At 34.4% G+C, this 19,651-nt stretch overlaps 1 protein-coding gene across 3 annotated transcripts in view; it reads left to right on the top strand.

Moving 5' to 3' along the window:
- Positions 1–19,651, top strand: part of LOC123554991 (sodium/hydrogen exchanger 3-like) — a 33,968-nt gene that overhangs the window by 2,601 nt on the left and 11,716 nt on the right. The window contains exon 1 of one of the 3 annotated variants that reach the window (XM_053547705.1): positions 3,334–3,667. The exons of 1 other annotated variant lie outside the window; for it this stretch is intronic. The gene's annotated coding sequence lies outside the window, so the exon portion shown is untranslated. Of the gene's footprint in view, positions 1–3,333; positions 3,668–19,651 lie in introns of those variants that run through there. One more of the 3 variants, XM_053547706.1, reaches the window with a different exon arrangement.

Below are 19,651 nucleotides of genomic sequence, written 5' to 3'. Positions count from 1 at the left end.
TGAAACAATCTAAAGTTCCGTCTAAAATCTCATTGATATGCAAATTGATTATTTAAAGGCACTGACCTCCAGATCATACGACAACAAAATATATATCAGAAAATTACTGCAAGATTAGAGGCAGATTATATGTTATAGAAGCACGTAAGAATTAGTTGTTTTTACTAATTTTTTTCATTCAAAATTGAAAACCGTTTGTAACGGGGTGTCGGAGGTAAACTGCGCCTTATATTTAACGACCGTTAAGTACGCATTCCTCCGTGGTATATTTGTCAATCACGAAGAAAAAAAATATTGCTGCGGTTGGCCGTGTTCGATTCCCGACTGGGGCATGTCTTTTTTCTCTCTCGAATTTGCATTTTAAAGATAGTTGAGAAACAAAACTCATGTTCATAATGTGACTAAACTTCAATTTTAAAGAAAAAATCCCGAGGTCAGTGACTTTTATAAAAACAGAATAGTTACAAAGAGTATTTGAAGAATCAGGCCAGAGAACATGTTCAAATAAACACATAATGAACCACAGAATAACGTTTTGTAGACACCACAATTTAAATACCTGTTATAGGTCAATATGTGCTTTTGTAGAATACGGTATATTGCTTTTTGAGAGAGAAATAGGAAGAGAGAGAGAGGGAGAGAGAGACAGAGTCAGCGATTACCACTTGCATGTTTTTAATATGCAAAGATATATATGCATAAATACCATACATATATATAATTTGTCATGTTATGGCGAATTACAAAGTTTTTGAAATTATGTTTAATCAGTTTAGTGGTTTGAAATGAATTACATAGTGAAAACTCGATAATTTGCAATCTATAAGTGCCGTGTGACGGCCATAAAACGTCTCCCCGAACTTGGATTCAGTGTTGTTATATTTTCTGGTCCTTTAGTATCATGGAGTCCATTCAATATCTATGTAATAATAGAGTTCCGCTTAAGCCGGTTCTAGGGGGCGTGAGAGGTATTGCACTACCCATTTACTCTCATGAACAGGCTCAGTCCAACCGAGTCTGCTATTATTTTGCTTGGTTGCAGAGGATCTTCATCTAGATTGTATTATCAACAAACAATATCTGCCAATAATGAAAAAGGCCAAACCAGTTAAAGTGATCTTCAATATACAACTTACAAAAAAAAATGGTCGGAAATGATTTGATTTAAAATCAGAACTGCAGAATATAACATAACGGGATAAATTCTTGTGTTTTATATTACTGTTGATTTAGGCGCGAAAAAAAGAACGCACAGCTTATAGCTCTATTTGATTTTTTACATAAGTTTATTTATTGTCGCCACCGGTAACCCATGTGGAGGATAGTGCAAGATACGGAAGACACTCCAATTCCAGAAGCTTCCCTGGCTTTTTAGCGTGACAGGTGTAAAGCACTTATACAAGGGACTCTTATCCCAATGTTGGTAATTTTTTGTTGGAGGACCGGGGGCTGGAACTCACGACCTCTTGTTTCGTAGTCAGACTGTGTTACCACTGGACCATTGCGTCAGCTCTCCAAAAAAAACAAAAAAAAAAAAAAAACGCACAGCTTATTTTTCAATTAACACTTTAAAGCAGCATGCCTCCAGATTTGGCTAAAAATAATCTTTCTTTCAAATTGAAGTTTGATCATATTATGAACATTAGAATATGAATTTTTGTTTCTAACATATTTTAAAAGTTTCAAATCAAGAAAAAAAGATGACCGCGTCGGGAATCGAACCCCGGACCGCCGCGGCAATAAAGGCATTTTCCTGTCGTCGTAACCAATAGCGCTATAGCTGAAGTAGTGAATAATGACTTCAAAATATAAATATTTACAATCGAGACAGTTTAACGGAGTAAAAGCGTGACAAACGCTTTTCAATTTTCACCGTAAAAAGTAGTAAAAACAGCAAATTCTCAAGTGTTTCCGTAACAGAAGGTTTGTCAGTAATTAAGTTTTAAAGCCTTCTTAAGAAATATAGCATTTATTTCAAGATATCTAAAAAAATAATTTTTTTTTTGTTGTCGAACGATCTGGAGGCATGCTGCTTTGAATACACCGATAGAGTCACGGAATACAACTTCTTTTCTATTTTTTTTCGGTTAATGTATACGCGACAAAAGTTATTGAGTAACATTTAACTAGGAAGAAAAGGACGAGGAAGTTATGAACAACGGGCACTGATTGGCTGCTATTTTGAAATATGGGTGCAATCATTTTATTATTCTTCATAAAAGTACTAGTTTAAAGTGCACTGACACGGTTCATAAATTTTCACGATAAACAAGTTTAAAATACGTTCGTATATTTCATTCAACTGTTATAATGTTATAAAAGGCTTTCATAAGAATGTCACAAGAATTCGTACCACTGTTCTATGGCACAATACCAGCGCTAAATGTCGCTCTGCATATTCAAAACTAACACATATTAAATTCATTATTTTATGTAATATACAAAGTAAGATAATACCGCTGAACTAAGTGGTGTTTGGGTTAAACATAGCCCGGCTACCGACTAGATAATCTTTAAAAAAAAAAAAACTTGTTTAAAGCTTGTCTTCTAAATTTCTACCTTTTCGTCTGATATATATCTTTCTTTTGCAAAAGGGGCATTATTATAAAAGATTTGAATAGACTTAGGAGTTATCTCCTATGAACTAACATACAAACAAGGTTCAAGTTTGGCGTAGGTGACACAATCATACTTTGCTTGTATACCTTTCACAAGGCAACAGACTCGAGGAAATATTGATTTAAAAACTTAACATGTTCATTATATACAAATAATGTTATATCTTAGTACTAAATGCTGGTAAAAAATGTAGATATTTGAACATTATTGCAGTAGTTCCCGAGAATGAGATCAACTTAAAATTGGTTTTAATAGCGTGTGGTCTTATTTCTAAAGCGCCTGACGTTATAACTGACCAATCGGTACATTGTATGAGACAAGAACGGTTATTTTTAAAATTATATGAGATGACCTAAGATGGTCAGTTTTATTTTGCATTTTGTGTAATCAGCACATGCCTGATATAATACAGAATGTTGATGGATAAATGAAAAGAAAAACTATTGCTTGATGAGTGGAATGGTGTTGTCGCGGCAGCATAAGCATAATGGCTTGTAGGATTTGCCATGATTATTGATTATCAGGCATATATGACGATGTAAAATGCTTCTTAGTTTAAGAGTCGGTATACTACATACAGTCAATAATTTGTTTATTAGCATTATGAATACCACTGCTGACTAACGTTGATACTATATTTAATACAAGGTTACTACATCAATATCAAAATCATCTGTCCATGTTAATCTTCGTAAGAAATCTATTTACGCGTAAAAACATTATCCAATGAAACACATTGTAAAATACATTTGTTTATTTTTAAATGCATTCGTGATTTTCTATAAACGTATCATAACTTCTGTGAATGATTTCAAGTCAGGTAACTGCAATAAGAACGCTGTGTTTTTAGAAAATCAATACGTCAGACAATATACACATGCATGACCATGAATAGTAAACAGAAAGTAAAATATTACCACTTTAATCAAATGAACCCAATAGGAGCTTCGTTTTTCATTACTATGTGACATGATTGCCAAGTGATTGATTACAAGTGATTGATTACAGGAATAAGTTCAAAAGAGGAACATTATATACCAGTTTTAATGTAAGTAAGACTCCACTACTTAAATATCAGAATTTGTCTAGAAAAAGAAATAGCAATAATGCAAAACAAAATTGATTATCATTTAAAGAAATGGTCTTTCTTGAATTTTTAATATGCATCCTTACCACGTACATCACTGAGACACATGAAATTTTTTTTTTTAAAAAATTGAAATAATCTATTTCAAAGGTAATCAAGAGCGCACATGGGTATACTCTATACATTTTTTTTCTCTACTTTTATTTTATTATTTACATTGTTAACTTTCTTCTCAAATTAAGCGTTTTATCATGCAAAGTGGATACTTTTATTTATCTTTTTTGACATACAAAACGATTTTATAAACAAAACTGAAGGGGAAATAATTGCAATTGTTTTATGTATCTCAAAGATATTATTTCTGTTTTATCATTATTCAGTAGGTCTGCAGAATTGTACAAAACAAGTGTAACGTGTTTGTATGATGTATGTCATAAAAGAGAAAAAATAAATTATATATATAAAAAAAAAAAAAAAAAAAAAAAAAAAAAAAAAAAAAAAAAGACTCCACTTCAGACAAACAATAAATCAATCAGTCAAGAGATTAATGGTTTTTTAGTAAATCAACTATCGTTATCTTGAATGTAAAAACTTGTACGAATTTTCCATGTCGATATTATATGTCATTTTGAATAGAAAAAAGCATCTACCCCCTGTCTGTGAATAAAGTCTTTGTGTTATTTCTATAAAAGTGTATGTAACTTATATCAAGTTTCTATAAATGTGTATGTAACTTTTATCAAGTTCATAATTGTTCAAGTTACATACTTTCTGTGCTTTAAGCCTATAGTATCCAAGATTAATTTCAGTGGGCTTTCAAATGCATCCCCTCATGAAATTATTTTTCTGAATATTTCTGAAACATGCCTAAACATTTCTGAATATTTCAGATGACATTTTGTTCTAAACTTCAACAACTGAAATGTACATCAGAAATAAGTTAAAAATGTTTCTTGTTATGAGTTTTTTAACGAACAATTTTAAAAATATTTATTAACAACAGAATATGCATAAGATTTTTCACAAACTCATTATATCTTTTAAAAAGTGAAAAAAATCTAATACATTCTACATGTAAATAATAAGTTTTAATATGTCCATGATCATTCTAATATGGTACACTTTCAAGACCCATGTCTTTTAAGACCTTTTTAAGCACAACATTCTCTTTTTCTCATCAGCAATGTTACAATTAATCAACAAAATCCTTTCTTCTAAAGAGTCATATTTTCCTTAAAGCACTTAATGTTCATAGCAAAAATGTGGCGGCCATGTTATAAACAAAGGCATTATGTAAAGGTCAACTACATACATTGGAAATTTCCGAGATGTGTCTCCCACCTAAGAGACCAGTATTTGTTTTCCGTGTATTGGTGTGCTACTCACCGGGCATTCGATGGCTCTCTCTCTCTCTCCCCCCCCTCTCTCTCTCTCTCTCTCTCTCTCTCTCTCTCTCTCTCTCTCTCTCTCTCTCTCTCTCTCTCTGTTCATGGGGCTTTTTCTCCGTGTGTCCCTCCGGTCAAATTGCTCTGTGTTGGTTGAATGGCGCCCTGTATGGCTGTCCTTGTATGTTCAGCGCCTTTGTTTATTATGGAAAGGGCAATATTTGAATTTGGTTTGATATAATAATGATATAAAATAAACTTAATCATATTGACATATCCTTGCCTTAATACTGACTGAACATGCAATTCTGTATTATTGTTACATTCAAATATTTCTAAAAGTTACTTCTGAATTATTCCATTATGGTGCTGAACTAGAAAAATAGAAACATTATTATTCAATTCTCAACATAAAACTTCCTGATGTAAGTGTACCGATTACTTAATGGAGGTTTTAAAATAAATGTAATATGCTGCACATGGTCATGTTCAGGCATGTTAAGAAAAGTTTCAGAAGTTTTCAGAAATATTCAGAAAAAAATTATAACGTCGCTTGCATCACTGATCAAAAACATAATTTGAAAAAGAAATATCAAACTTATAGAATCTTTTTTTTTATTGATAAACAATATTCCATAATATTATTTTCTTTGTGGATTACAGGGGCATGTTATTTGTTATATTTAATGTATTATGTAAGTGCTGATTTATCACAATGTCCATGTTGTAAGCTGCATCAAATTTCCCGCTCTTTTTCTCAAAAAATGGCCGCCTGGTAAGTTTTATTTTACTTTCAAGACAGATTTGTTTCAGTAATACATGCAGATAGCGGCACAGTTTATATATCAACATTGGATGCAAACTGTTACTCTGTGATGCAGTCATTTGCAAAACTGAAGTAGCCTCTACAAGAAGTTAGCAGTCATCTGTTAGATTGAACAAATGTTGAGGCAGGTCGATTTCAAATTAAACTGAGATAAATAATGAAACCAAGAATTTAGCTAAGTTACTTAGAAGTTTGATGTGGGAATAATCAATAAAATTTAATAATTGTGGGCTTTCAGCCAGTCAAATCTGGTTCAAAAGTGTGCCGATTTGATCTGAACATTTCTGAATTGATGTCTTAGCTTTTCTGAATATTTCAGAAAATCTGGCTGAATATTTCTGCATTTTTGGCTTTAAGAGATTTTTTGTCACCCGTTCATTTATATGGGCGTCCGCATCACAAAAGTTTTGGAAGTAAGGTTTCTCTAAAACTACTTGTCCAAATGTTTTCAAACATCACACACGTATTCGTCACCATGAGATGACCTCGCACCACGGACAAGTTACAAACAGTGAAACCACTCCGCTCAAGCATCGATGGCCTAATCACCAAGGCTTAGACAATTATCTAGCTTTTATCTTGTCAAAATTATGCTCATATTTAAGTAAGGAATTTTGGATAAGTTTTGCATTTAAGCAGATTTTCCAAATAATACAAAGCCGAATTCTTTAAACTTCACACATTCCATAGGCATCATAACAGGTTAAGTCTTAGTCTGGGTTTAATTAAGCTTCCATATATTTCTATAAATTTCTGAACATCTTTCTGATTATTTCTGAATTTATGTGAGAGATTTTCTGAATGACTGAATATTTCTGAATTGATGTCTGAATATTTCTGAATTGATGTCTGAACATTTCAGAAAAAATGTCTGAACATTTCAGAAAAAATGTCTGAATTTGCCTTTTGTTTTCTTAATTTGTCTTTATTGTGCCAATAGAAGCAAGTATTCAGAAAAATGTTCATCGATTGTTCAGATAACAATTCAGAAATATACAGTTTTTTTCATGTGGGTGAACAACTTAAGCAAATGTGTATTTGTTGTTATTTTTTAATGCTGGAACGTTGTGATTTCGCCTGAATATTAATCTTGGAGGTGCGTGAACACAGTTTCTACATATTTTGTAGCAAACTGACAGAATTTAGGAAAACAGTTTAGTCTTTGTTGCTGAGTTCTTATCAACTCTTTTTTCTATTTACAGCATCGTTTATCGTTTGAAACATTGTGAAATAAATGGCACAAAAACTGTCTTTTTAAAAATTGTCTTTTTAACTGTACAATTATGATCAAAAGAAAATTGTTATTTTAACGTGTAGAGCTGTTATATATTATATTAATCCTTCTATGGACTTCCATGCCGACTGTTTGGAACACACATGATTTTAAAATAATTGGTTATAAGCAAATTTATTACAGCTACTTTCTACAGACCAATACAATTAAATTTAGTTACAGAAAAGAATTGTAAAGGGAATTATTTTGAATATCCAAACTCCTTTTCAGACCACATGCATGGTAGGAACCAAAATTTAAAAGACAAAAAATAATTTAAAAACGTCTTAACATATTTATTATATAAAAGTCAGGAAACAGTCATAAGTAGATCTAGACCAATTTTAAACATGGAACAGTCGACAAATAAAACAGTTAACATTAACGAAATAAAATTTCAAATAATCACATGTATATATGATTCTTTGAAATGATTTCATACAGTCGCAGCACTATCACAGCATGTTCGTGTCGAAAGTCTCCCTTTCATGTATAGTTTTACTCTTCTCTACCTTTCATAAAGAGGAAAATCTCTGTTTTGATATTTATTTTGATTACACAAGTCAGCGAACACTATCTATTGAATGTCAGCTGGAAATAAGCTTACGCACGGTGGTAAACAGGCGTTCAATTGATATGATGCACAGTTATACTGGGAACCAAGCAGCGTTCTATATTTAGGAAAAATCCCACTTTGCTACTTATATTTCACTGCGAATCATTCATTGGACTGAAACAGCTAGCGTTGATCAATCGATGGAGTCTTTAATATTTCTGTTTCCCGGCTTCTCATATTACACTTCTGCAAAAGAGCCGGTATAACATTAAATATTGACCCCGTTGAAAATTGACCCAATGGGTCCTTTTTCAACGTTGAGAATTGACCCCGCCAACATTTCAAAATTAAATTTTGATCAAAATGTCGTTGAAAACTGATCAGTCGATAAAGTTTGATCAGTAATGGAGTCATTTTCTAACAATTTATCGGAGATCGTCTGTTTGTAGAAGAGAAACACAATGGAAAGAACCAGAAACTATCGCATGCTTGCTGGATAGCTTCTTTATAAATAATTTCACAAGGCCGAACCTGGGCTCAAACCGCTAACTTCCCCGAGGTAGGCGAGATCATCTATATGTTGGACAGGAACTGTTAACGAAAGTTAACCACAATGATTTTCGACAGGTGGATAGGGTGTGGTCGGACTTCGACAGGCACATCAAGACTTCCACACAGGAAGTATCAAGATATTTATAAGGGATATCTCTGTAGATTATAGTGATATCTCTTTAACAGAAAGAGGTGTATATTTACGTTATAAAGATATATCTCTTTATGTTAAAGTATGGAAGCGCCCTAGTGCCTGGTTTGAAATATTTTATCTCATAATTAGGAGTTACAAAATCTTAATTACGAGATAGTAGAATTAGGACTTATAATAACTTCTAAATTGCTAAGACATCTGTTTTCCAGATGTAAATTATGTCTATAACCGAGACAGAAAGATTAACGATTCTGTAGAAAAATAATTAAGACTTCGTTTACCAAAACACACAAGTTGCGGTTAAATTATTTTAATACCGAAATCTCTGAACTACTGCATGCGGTCGGCTTTGTTGATTGTTTACATCCGGGGATTTTTTGACGTATCGGAAAAATCGACGAAAATACTATACTTTAAATTTCACGTTCTAATAATACATGAAAAATCAGCAAAATAGAAATTAAGCATAATAATTGCTATTTGCATAGTCTGCAACGCAGCCTACTGTTCTCAACTTCAGGCCGCTAGGCTGCCAACTTCAGCAAGATCCATTATCACAACAGGTGAACACCCTACATAGGATCTACAAAAATACCATCGATATCGAGTTTCTATCGTCGTGAAAATGGTAAAAAACAAGAGTGCATATCATGCAAAAAAAACTTTAACATTTGAATAATAGTGTGATATCATACTACACCTCCACCAAGTCTGCGTTTTATTCTGAAAAAAAAAAGAATCTGGCTGCCAAAATCAAAGATGGACGCAAAAAATCATCTGTCATACGAAATAATTTTAACATCACGTAAAAAGTGATATAAATTGCAACAGTAATTTTTGAAATATATAACCGTATTTAATGAAGATAAACATATTGAGGCCTAACTAAACTAAAGGAACCAGCGTGGGAGCCATCTGGTCTAGTCGCGTAATGGCTGCCAGGTATTTGAACACTAATTTTTCACTTGGCATGGCAACAGAGGTCTAAATTGAGGCTAGTTTTTTTTTTAAATTTCATTGTGGATGTATTGTTGACATTTTGGTAGGAAAAATGTGAGAGCAGGTTATATTTGGTGAAGTCAAGCTCTCTTTTAGTATGAGTAGTACTTCCAGGTCACAGCAGTGTGATTTTGATGTCAGTTTACAGTAAGTAAATGTGACCAGAGAAATCTCTCTTAGAAGATACATGACCCTTACTTTCTCTTCATTTTATATCAGTTTTATCATAACTCTTTAAAATGAGATAAGGATTTGTTCTCTGAAATGGGTCTAGCTATGTTTGGTAGCTCTTTGAAAAAGGTCAGTTTTATATAGAATATATAGGGAAAACTATTTAGGCTATTGTGACCTATAAGAAAATGTGGGCAAAAATTGAGATTTGTCCAGATATTGATATAAATGAACTAGTTTGGTCAGATTTTGGTAAAAAATGAGCATTTCATTGAAATTTTGCTGCAAAAATTGATAAATCAAACCAAAATAAATCACATTTTCACTGTTTTGGGGCTATTTCTTTTAAAAACATGCAAATTTGCACTCTAAATTATACCCATCTATACCTTTCAAAGGGGACATTTGGTATATTTCAAAGTGTTAATGTGTAATTTGCTTGCAAATTATGGTGAAAATTTATGAAATAGGGCAAAAACCAGCTCTGGCTAGAAGAACTGGTTAAAAATTATGTCGCGACATCAGTTTTGAAGGAAAATTGGCGCAGGGACCCGCGTTACTGAAAATGCCATAAAACCTGGAAAACCGATTTAATCAAGCTGAAACTTGGTAGTTTTCATGCAGATGTGTTACTGGTACTATACAAATGAAATTGAGACTATTACATAAAAACAGTTTTTCTTATAGGCCTAACTAAACTAAAGGAACCAGCGTGGGAGCCATCTGGTCTAGTCGCGTAATGGCTGCCAGGTATTTGAACACTAATTTTTCACTTGGCATGGCAACAGAGGTCTAAATTGAGGCTAGTTTTTGTTTAAATTTCATTGTGGATGTATTGTTGACATTTTGGTAGGAAAAATGTGAGAGCAGGTTATATTTGGTGAAGTCAAGCTCAATTTTAGTATGAGTAGTACTTCCAGGTCACAGCAGTGTGATTTTGATGTCAGTTTACAGTAAGTAAATGTGACCAGAGAAATCTCTCTTAGAAAATACATGACCCTTACTTTCTCTTCATTTTATATCAGTTTTATCATAACTCTTTAAAATGAGATAAGGATTTGTTCTCTGAAATGGGTCTAGCTATGTTTGGTAGCTCTTTGAAAAAGGTCAGTTTTATATAGAATATATAGGGAAAACTATTTAGGCTATTGTGACCTTGAGACAAAATCCATTATGGCCACCATATTGGCCAGCCAAGTTCGCCAGCACTATGAATCAGTTTATGAATTCACTACTGACACTTGATTGTTTTTTCTAAAGTATACAGACCATATTGTATATACGTATTGTCTGGACTGAAATTACACATTATCTTAGCTAAGATATTCTTTCATACTTAACAGTTATGCATAAAAGCTGTTTCCCTTTGTTTACATACAAAAATTATGAATGAAAATTGCCCCCCCCCCCCCCCCGCCCACCACGCCCTCTCTCTCTCTGTTTGTGTGTGTGTGTAAATGCAGTATCTAAAATGTTAAAGGTAAAAACAGGACATAATTTCCAAAACCTTATTTTTACCTTTTACCAATTTATTTCATGTGAACTTTTTGCTAAAATAAATACATGATTTTTAGAGAGATAATTATATATCAACTAGTGAACTACACATTTTAATATTGCGCATTATTTGCACAATAACATGTATACAAACTGTAAATGTATGAATTTGAATGACTGCCAAGTATTTGATTTGTACTATTGTGCATTTATTGTTCTGTGTATGGCTACATACTACCCATTAATTTGTAAACACCATAACCATCTGTTGTTATATATTGTTTCAGTACTGGAAAACGTTACTATAGCCTATACCTGTATAAAACAATGACAATAATATAGTTAGCTTTTAGTGGTGGTTAGCTACGGTATATGTGCTTGCAATGTGAAATTTACTGTCAGAAAAATAAACATCTATATAATGCTTAGGTTCTACTAACAAGTCAGCATGTCACATGTAAGCTCACTATCACATAAGGAGGGCATTACAATTAAACTTTGTCTTATATGTCCAGAAACTACCACACATCCACTGCAATGTCCTGCAAACCTGACTCATGGGAATGTAAACTATACAACTCATATGCGTTATCAAGGCTAATAGTGGACAGACAGATGCTTTAGCCCGCTAAAATGTTGCTACGATAGGAAACCGAAAGGCAGTTTTCTCTAGAAATCTACTTGTATGTCCAGGACAAGGCATGTCCATGATTTTATTGTATGTTGTTTGTGTATCTGAAAGGACAAGGCATGTCCATGATTTTATTGTATGTTGTTTGTGTATCTGAAAGGACAAGGCATGTCCATGTTTTTATTGTATGTTGTTTGTGTATCTGCCAGGACAAAGGACAAGGCGTGTCCATGATTTTATTGTATGATGTTTGTGTATCTGAAAGGACAAGGCATGTCCATGATTTTATTGTATGTTGTTTGTGTATCTGCCAGGACACAGGACAAGGCGTGTCCATGATTTTATTGCATGTTGTTTGTGTATCTGCTAGGACAAGGCATGTCCATAATTTCATTGCATGTTGTTTGTGTATCTGTCCTGTTGTTTGTATATCTGCCAGGACAAGGCATGTCCATGATTTCATTGCATGTTGTTTGTGTATCTGTCCTGTTGTTTGTCTATCTTCCAGGACAAGGCATGTCCATGATGTTATTGTATGTTGTTTGTGTATCTGCCAGGACAAGGCGTTTCCATGATTTTATTGCATGTTGTTTGTGTATCTGCCAGGACAAGGCGTGTCCATGATTTTATTGTATGCTGTTTGTGTATTTGTCAGGACAAGGCGTGTCCATGATTTTATTGTATGTTGTTTGTGTATCTGTCAGGACAAGGCGTGTCCATGATTTTATTGCATGCTGTTTGTGTATCTGTCAGGACAAGGTCTGTCTATGATTTTATTGTATGTTGTTTGTGTATCTATCAGGACAAGGCGTGTCCATGATTTTATTGCATGCTGTTTGTGTATCTGTCAGGACAAGGCGTGTCCATGATCTTATTGCATGCTGTTTGTGTATCTGTCAGGACAAGGCGTGTCCATGATTTTATTGCATGCTGTTTGTGTATCTGTCAGGACAAGGCGTGTCCATGATTTTATTGCATGCTGTTTGTGTATCTGTCAGGACAAGGCGTGTCCATGATCTTATTGTATGTTGTTTGTGTATCTGTCAGGACAAGGCGTGTCCATGATTTTATTTCATGCTGTTTGTGTATCTGTCAGGACAAGGCGTGTCCATGATTTTATTGCATACTGATTGTGTATCTGTCAGGACAAGGCGTGTCCATGATTTTATTGTATGCTGTTTGTGTATCTGTAAGGACAAGGCGTGTCCATGTTTGTGTATCTGCCAGGACAAGGCATGTCCATGATTTTATTGCAGGTTGTTTGTGTATCTGCCAGGACAAGGCTGTCCATGATTTTATTGTATGTTGTTTGTGTATCTGCCAGGACAAGGCTGTCCATCATTTTATTGTTGTTTTTGTGTATCTGCCAGGACAAGGCCTGTCCATGATTTTATTGTATGTTGTTTGTGTATCTGCCAGGACAAGGCCTGTCCATGATTTTATTGTATGTTGTTTGTGTATCTGCCAGGACAAGGCATGTCCATGATTTTATTGTATGTTGTTTGTGTATCTGCCAGGACAAGGCATGTCCATGATTTTATTGTATGTTGTTTGTGTATCTGCCAGGACAAGGCCTGTCCATGATTTTATTGTATGTTGTTTGTGTATCTGTCAGGACAAGGCCTGTCCATGATTTTATTGTATGTTGTTTGTGTATCTGCCAGGACAAGGCATGTCCATGATTTTATTGTATGTTGTTTGTGTATCTGTCAGGACAAGGCATGTCCATGATTTTATTGTATGTTGTTTGTGTTTCTGCCAGGACAAGGCCTGTCCATGATTTTATTGTATGTTGTTTGTGTATCTGCCAGGACAAGGCCTGTCCATGATTTTATTGTATGTTGTTTGTGTATCTGCCAGGACAAGGCCTGTCCATGATTTTATTGTATGTTGTTTGTGTATCTGCCAGGACAAGGCCTGTCCATGATTTTATTGTATGTTGTTTGTGTATCTGCCAGGACAAGGCCTGTCCATGATTTTATTGTATGTTGTTTGTGTATCTGCCAGGACAAGGCCTGTCCATGATTTTATTGTATGTTGTTTGTGTATCTGCCAGGACAAGGCCTGTCCATGATTTTATTGTATGTTGTTTGTGTTTCTGCCAGGACAAGGCCTGTCCATGATTTATTGTATGTTGTTTGTGTTTCTGCCAGGACAAGGCCTGTCCATGATTTATTGTATGTTGTTTGTGTATCTGCCAGGACAAGGCATGTCCATGATTTTATTGTATGTTGTTGTGTATCTGCAGGACAAGGCCTGTCCATGATTTTATTGTATGTTGTTTGTTTATCTGCCAGGACAAAGCCTGTCCATGATTTTATTGTATGTTGTTTGTGTATCTGCCAGGACAAGGCCTGTCCATGATTTTATTGTAATGTTGTTTGTGTATCTGCCAGACAAGGCTGTCCATGATTTTATTGTATGTTGTTTGTGTATCTGCCAGACAAGGCCTGTCATGATTTATGAATGTTTGTTGTGTATCTGGTCAGGACAAGGCCTGTCCATGATTTTATTGTATGTTGTTTGTGTATCTGCCAGGACAAGGCATGTCCATGATTTTATGTATGTTGTTTGTTATCTGTCGGACAAGCATGTCCATGATTTTTATTGTATGTTTTTGTGTTTCTGCCAGACAAGGCTGTCCATGATTTTAATTGTATGTGTTTGTGTATCTGCCAGACAAGGCCTGTCCATGATTTTATTGTATGTTGTTTGTGTATCTGCGGACAAGCTTCCATGATTTTATTGTATGTTGTTGTGTGTATCTGCCAGACAAGGCCTGTCCATGATTTTATTGTAGTTGTTTGTGTATCTGTCAGGACAAGCCTGTCCATGATTTATTGTATTTGTTTGTGTATCTGCCAGGACAAGCTGTTCCATGATTTTATTGTATTGATTTGTGTTTCTGCAAGGCAAGGCCTGTCCATGATTTTATTGTATGTTGTTTGTGTATCTGCCAGGACAAGGCCTGTCCATGATTTTAATTGTATGTTGTTTGTGTTTCTGCCAGGACAAGGCCTGTCCATGATTTATTGTATGTTGTTTGTGTTTCTGCCAGGACAAGGCCTGTCCATGATTTTATTGTATGTTGTTTGTGTATCTGCCAGGACAAGGCCTGTCCATGATTTATTGTATGTTGTTTGTGTATCTGCCAGGACAAGGCCTGTCCATGATTTTATTGTATGTTGTTTGTGTATCTGCCAGGACAAGGCCTGTCCATGATTTTATTGTATGTTGTTTGTGTATCTGCCAGGACAAGGCCTGTCCATGATTTTATTGTATGTTGTTTGTGTATCTGCCAGGACAAGGCCTGTCCATGATTTTATTGTATGTTGTTTGTGTTTCTGCCAGGACAAGGCCTGTCCATGATTTTATTGTATGTTGTTTGTGTATCTGCCAGGACAAGGCCTGTCCATGATTTTATTGCAGGTTGTTTGTGTTTCTGCAACGGACAAGGCCTGTCCATGATTTTATTGCATGTTGTTTGTGTATCTGCCAGGACAAGGCCTGTCCATGATTTTATTGCATGTTGTTTGTGTATCTGCCAGGACAAGGCCTGTCCATGATTTTATTGTATGTTGTTTGTGTATCTGCCAGGACAAGGCCTGTCCATGATTTTATTGTATGTTGTTTGTGTATCTGCCAGGACAAGGCATATCCATGATTTTATTGTATGTTGTTTGTGTTTCTGCCAGGACAAGGCCTGTCCATGATTTTATTGTATGTTGTTTGTGTATCTGCCAGGACAAGGCCTGTCCATGATTTTATTGTATGTTGTTTGTGTATCTGAAAGGACAAGGCATGTCCATGATTTTATTGTATGTTGTTTGTGTTTCTGCCAGGACAAGGCATGTCCATGATTTTATTGTATGTTGTTTGTGTATCTGTCAGGACAAGGCCTGTCCATGATTTTATTGTATGTTGTTTGTGTTTCTGCCAGGACAAGGCCTGTCCATGATTTTATTGTATGTTGTTTGTGTATCTGCCAGGACAAGGCCTGTCCATGATTTTATTGTATGTTGTTTGTGTTTCTGCCAGGACAAGGCCTGTCCATGATTTTATTGTATGTTGTTTGTGTATCTGCCAGGACAAGGCATGTCCATGATTTTATTGTATGTTGTTTGTGTATCTGTCAGGACAAGGCATGTCCATGATTTTATTGTATGTTGTTTGTGTTTCTGCCAGGACAAGGCATGTCCATGATTTTATTGTATGTTGTTTGTGTTTCTGCCAGGACAAGGCATGTCCATGATTTTATTGTATGTTGTTTGTGTTTCTGCAACGGAAAGCGTACGGCGAATACGTAGTATCTCTCATGGCATCTTCATGGTATTTTCATATGGAGCAAATGTGTAATATTTCAAGCCACTGTCCTAAAGCCAAAAGAAAAAAAAACGAATCATTTGATTAAGGGCAAATACAATCAATGTTGGAGCATATCATGGAAATTTGGACTGATATTGAACCATATTGATATTTGTTGAATCAGTTAGGAAGGGAAAGTTCACATTATACGTTCAGGCGCACAGGTGCCCGTCCAGTGTTGGTGCCCATATGGGTGCCGCCCCCTCCATAAAAAAAAAAATTAAAAAATTAAAAACACCGTTTTAAGCCTAAAACGAAAAAAAAAATTGATTTTTTCCCTTATATTTATATAATACCATGCAACGTTTTACAATTTTCACACAATATGTCCAACTGCACCGGAAAAAATATTTTATAATAGCCAACTTGAATTTTGTTGGCCATTGTTAATTTATTTAACAAATGTCAGTGTAACAATGATTTGAGGAGTACATTATACAAATATATGTTCTACAATGCAACGTTTCGTAATTTTCACACAGTATGCATTTCATGGAAAAATGATTTTACTGCGGCTATCTTGGATTTAGGCCGCCATACCGGACTTTTTCTGTTTGAATATAGATCTTACCTGTAGCTTAACGTAATAGAGTACCTCCTTTTTAAAGAGTATTCAATTCCTACCATAAACCTACTTTTACTGCAATTCTCATGGGGGCGTAGGTTCAAGCTCTACTGGGACCAATTTTTTCCCCCTTTTTGCTAGTAAGTTTTTACTTCTTTCAACACTTGTAATTGATTTATTGTACAAAAATGGAAAGAAAAAATAATTTGATAAGCGATTTCTTGCTGTTCAAAGTGAATTTACTACTTAAACAGAAGGGGTAGAGTTACACATCTTTGAAAATATTGAGTTACATGCGGTAAAAGTTTTGCTTTCACTCTTTAGATTACATATCGTGGACGAAATTTAGATAGGTTTTACGACTGCCCCAAGGTTATTTTTGAATGAAGTATGCAAAATTCAAAACAGAAACATAGGATTCGTCCTTATTTTTTTAATGTTGTAGTTAGAATTCTGACTCATTAAATCCGTTTACTTGAGACACCCTAGAAAAAATGATATTGACATTTTTATTTTGTGTTTTATAATTGTTTACCAATAGTTTGATGTTTCTTTTATTGAAATTAATAGTTCTCTGCAAACGTTTTGGATAGTGGTCATCACTTTGAAATTTTTCTCTACTTGAGCTTGAGGAGATACCATAAGTTATACAAAATCTATAAAAAAAAAAATGGCACGATAAAAGTTGTTTAAAAATTGCAAAACAGTGCGAAATACGGTCACCTTTAAGAATATACCAAGCAAATGCCATTTTGTAAACATTATTATTAGGCATTTAATACCTTAATATTACGTTATACTATAATGCTTCCTTACATTATTTCTTTGCAATATATATAATGCAAATATCGAAATAAAGAAAATACGACAAATTTAAGACGCCGTGATCGGCGTCTAGTATCTGTCGTTATTTCGTTTTCTTGCCCTGGATCTTCGTCTTTTCGTATTTTCCCAGGCAAAATCGACAGAACGAAAAGATGAAGAACAAAACGAAATGACGACGAAAATGTCGTCTTAATTTTGCCGGCGTAAAGACGACGTTAGCAGAAATTAGCCATATAATGCTTGTTGTTTACATGACCCTCTCTAGTAGGAAATTAGTCGTGTTTACAATGCTAGAATTTTTTCTTTTGCGCAACTTAACAATCATTACATTGTTAACAATGTACGAAACGTTGCTGATCGATAAGTTGTAAAGACGCTAATTGACACAATGATAAAGCGGCTTCTTTAAAAAGAAAATCCGAAGCTAAACGCTTGAGTGCACGCACCGGAAGTACACATTTCTTCATGTCATAGTATTTAGTTTCATTTTACCGCACAGGGATCGATTATATCGTTTCCCTATTAATTACACAAGATTTAGCTAACCAAAAGGTTCCTTCTAGAGTATATTAAATATTTTTTTAAGGGATCTGTTTATAGCATCCCGTTACATATGTTTAATAAAACAGTTATGAAAAATGTGTTTTGTTAGTTTTCGTGCATTCTTATCTATTTAAAAATACTTAAAATTATTTCACACACACATTTATTTAACTTATAATAATAATCAAACACCTTTAGATAAGCGATTCTACCTAAATATTTTCAGCGGACAATAAATAATAAAGACCATCATTCTATCAAATACTCGGGAATCCACTGTCGAAACCCTCCCTAGTGGCACAGATCGGACTTTGACCGTATGTTTGCCTCTTTGTAAATTTAAAGTTTCACATAGCAATACATAGAAAAGTGCTGCCAAACGCCCTTTATGGGAAACTTTGGTCAGTTATCTCCTTTTCATACTCTATTAAAGTAACTAGGACCTTTCATTTGGATTACTCTGTTGTTATCGCTATGTTATTTGTAACAATATAATGTTAATGAAACTAAGTTATTGATCATCATGACTGTTGATTTAAAATGCCTTCAACTACATATTCTATAAACACTCAAGTGTCTAATTTTGGCATTCCAGACATTTAATTTAAGAATGCAAAATTTCAAAAATGCAAGATATCTCGTACATTAGAACTGAGATATCTCACAGGCAAAACAGCGATAAAGTCAGAAGATAACAATACAATACAATAAATACAATACAAGTGGGTGCATATATGTAAACAGGAAAACATTAGCTATGTATAGCTAATTAACGACATACATAACAAAAACAAGTAACATGCAGATTATCATATGAGTTATACACATATATTAATCATAAAAGTAGGCATATACATTTGAGTATATAAATACATGTTAAGACCTGTGAGGGTAGCGCTAATCTTGACCAAGGGCCTAAATATTACTCTAAAAAGAAAAAATCCCATAAAACCTGCAAGGGGAAAAAGACACAAACTGTGTATATTTAAGATTTTTTTTAAAAAATCAACTATTACCTCAAATCAGATTTGAGGTAAACTGATTAGCACTACTCTCCCAGGGGTTCAATAAGAATTGCTCCATTACAATAATGGTAATATTAAAACTACAAATTGCTAGCGTACATAAATAAATAAAAGCACATACATGGTCATACTAAATCATACCAAAGCTGGGAAAAAAGCAAAGGAAAGCTAAAGCAAAAAACACACAAAAACACACAAGCTAAACTGAAAAAGCACACAGAAAAGCTAAACAAAACGAAGACTGGAACTATGAGCAAAACGAACAGGAGCAGCTCTCACCGTTCCAGGCATTAATCATACTCTTGAAGTGATGGAAGTTCGTCTCCTCCCTAAAATGCTGAGGAAGCGAATTCCATAACTTTGGTGCACTGGAACGAAGAGAGCTACTGCCGTAACTTTTAGTTCTTACCTGAGGCAACATTGCTGTATTAGTGTACCTAAAAGAATAAGAATGTTCTTTGATTTTAACCAAGTCATGCAAATAGGCTGGACCATGTTTGTTTACAATTTTAAAAACCTCCAGAGCCATTGTCCTCAGCCTTCGTAGAGAATCATAGTCCGAAAAATAATCATCATAA

This window comes from Mercenaria mercenaria, chromosome 7, assembly GCF_021730395.1.
Source record: "Mercenaria mercenaria strain notata chromosome 7, MADL_Memer_1, whole genome shotgun sequence".
NCBI lineage: Eukaryota > Metazoa > Mollusca > Bivalvia > Venerida > Veneridae > Mercenaria > Mercenaria mercenaria.
Note: the sequence above shows the minus strand (reverse complement) of the source record. Positions and strands in the feature narration are given on the sequence as shown.